This window comes from Tachysurus vachellii, chromosome 7 (assembly GCF_030014155.1).
Source record: "Tachysurus vachellii isolate PV-2020 chromosome 7, HZAU_Pvac_v1, whole genome shotgun sequence".
In the NCBI taxonomy this organism is placed as follows: domain Eukaryota; kingdom Metazoa; phylum Chordata; class Actinopteri; order Siluriformes; family Bagridae; genus Tachysurus; species Tachysurus vachellii.
This window is the reverse complement of record NC_083466.1, coordinates 20,890,598-20,892,786: the sequence shown is the minus strand read 5'-3', so window position 1 is coordinate 20,892,786 and position 2,189 is coordinate 20,890,598. Positions and strand designations below refer to the sequence as shown.

At 36.1% G+C, this 2,189-nt stretch overlaps 1 long non-coding RNA gene across 1 annotated transcript; it reads left to right on the top strand.

Moving 5' to 3' along the window:
• Positions 1-1,126: 1,126 nt before the first annotated feature.
• Positions 1,127-2,189, top strand: LOC132848865 (uncharacterized). The gene is made up of 2 exons (XR_009648777.1): positions 1,127-1,235; positions 1,310-2,189. It is a non-coding gene; the product is annotated as an uncharacterized LOC132848865 (long non-coding RNA).

Sequence of the window (2,189 nt, the reverse complement as noted above, 5' to 3'; positions counted from 1 at the left end):
TCAACACTTTTAGTTTCATTTTTGTCACGTTACACCTTTTCATTAGTCACACCTTTTTTCTACAGAAGCCTCCTCTTTGTCTCTTCCGGTAACTTTGCTGCACATTGAATTGGTTCAAATGTATTTCTTTAAACATGATTAAAAATTAAGCCCAAAGGTTTAATGTGGTTGAAAAAATCTGTTTGAAAAACTTTGTTATGATTCAGTAAAGAGGAGCTTAATGTGACTTATGGCTGATGGATGGCTTATAGATGATATTAAGCATACATTGTGTAATTGTTCATAACTTTGCATAATATAGAATATATATAATTTTGTTTTTTTATTGCTTTCCATCTGTAACAGGTTGTTTATTATTTACAGGATAAGTGATCACGATATTGTGCTATTTCGGTTGATGAAACTTTTCTGTTTTAACCATCTGATATTGATTTCCTAGTGAATTATCATAAAAATATTTAATATTTAGACCAAAATTTTACTTTATAGTCACAACCATAAACACTATGGAGTGAGCTCCAGTTGCACAGGAAATTAGCAAAACGTAATGGCAAGATGAATGCAGCATGTTATCAGACAATACTAGACAGTTTGCATTCTACAGCATGAAAGCTGAACAAGGAAAGCTCTCGGATGTTCCAAAATGACAATAATCCAAAGTGTGAGGCAGGATTGACAGGTGAAAAAGGTGAAGGTTTTGGAGCCCATTACTGTCTCCTGACATCAATATCATTGAGCCACTTTAGGGAGATCTCAGTTGTGCAGTTTGTGCAAGGCAGCCCAAAAAAAATACAGGAACGAGACATTTTGCCAAGAAGAATGAACAGCTATACCAACTGAGAGAATTAAAGACTTAATGCACAATTATTACAAAAGACTGCATGCCATCATTAATGCTGAAGGGGGCAATACACCATATTTAGTACTAAAGGTATGCAAGCTGTTGAACAGCGATTATTTACTTATTTTCTTTTTTGTTATTGTAGCAAGGTATCAAAGAGATGCGGGGTCTCTAACCCTATTACAGATTGCTAATAAGCCGCACTTATTTAAAGGACAGGCGAACGCGAAGGGCAGCTGGGGTCCTGTTAGCAATTGCCCGTTGCTCGGCTTGTAGCTGTGTGGGACCGGAAGTCCCGGTGTATTTTCCCCGTATAACTATTTTATTATGTTTTTAGCATGTGATAGTTTGAAACTCGGGATCATTGTGGATTTCGTTGGTTTTGCTTGTTAAGGTCTGTTTTGTTTTATTTGTTTTGTTTGTGTGTTTGGGTATGATTGATGTATGAAAATGATTTAATTTATTTAGAACGTGGGTGGTTGATGTTCGGGACCACCGTGCGGTTTGATTGGTTGGTTTCGTCTCGTTAAGGTATGTTTTCGTTTTTTATTTAGTTTTGTTTATTTGAGTGTGATTGGTAATCATTAAATGATCTATTTCGTTATAGGTTGTCGGATGATAGTGACTAGTCGCTGTTGTCTTTTGGGTTTTCTTTTTTGTAAAACTGACTGCTCCCTGGTGTGAATGTATGTTAATTCACTATCCAGCTGCTGTTTTGTTCCTTTTGGAATTATTAGGTCTGTGTAATTTGGTTTAACGGTTGGCTAGGGGATTTTGTTTATTTCTTTTTCCCCTTTTTTTTCTTTTGATTTTAAGAACATTGATCTTCTGTTTTTTTTTTTTTTTCTGTACCCTTTGGGTATTCCCCTTGGGTAGCTTCCCACCACTTCTTTGGGGAATCTGAGACAGGGATTAGTGAGCCCCAACAGGTTTTGTGTGCTTAATGGTGTGATGTATTGATTTTGAGGGTGTATTATTAATGATTTGTGGTGGGTTTATGGGGTTGAGATTGCTGTGCTCATACAGTTTGTAGTGAAGCTACTCTTCCCTGTAGGAAGCTCCATTATCTTGTCTGATTGATTATACCATTTGAAGGAGGCTGCCCTTGTGGGCTGTTTTTGGTCAGGGTGAATGACCCAAATTATTTTAATGCTTTGTTAAATAAAGTTTAATGTTTTATTATTATCCTATCCTTACTGTAGTGAATTTTCTTTGTATGCACCTACAGTAAGTTCCTTGGGTGTGCAGGGTGCTACATTGTTTTGTTTGATGATTGTGCCATTCTGTTATGCCTTACATATTAACTTGAGTACTATAAGCAATAAAATAAATTTGTTTTGCCTTCTCA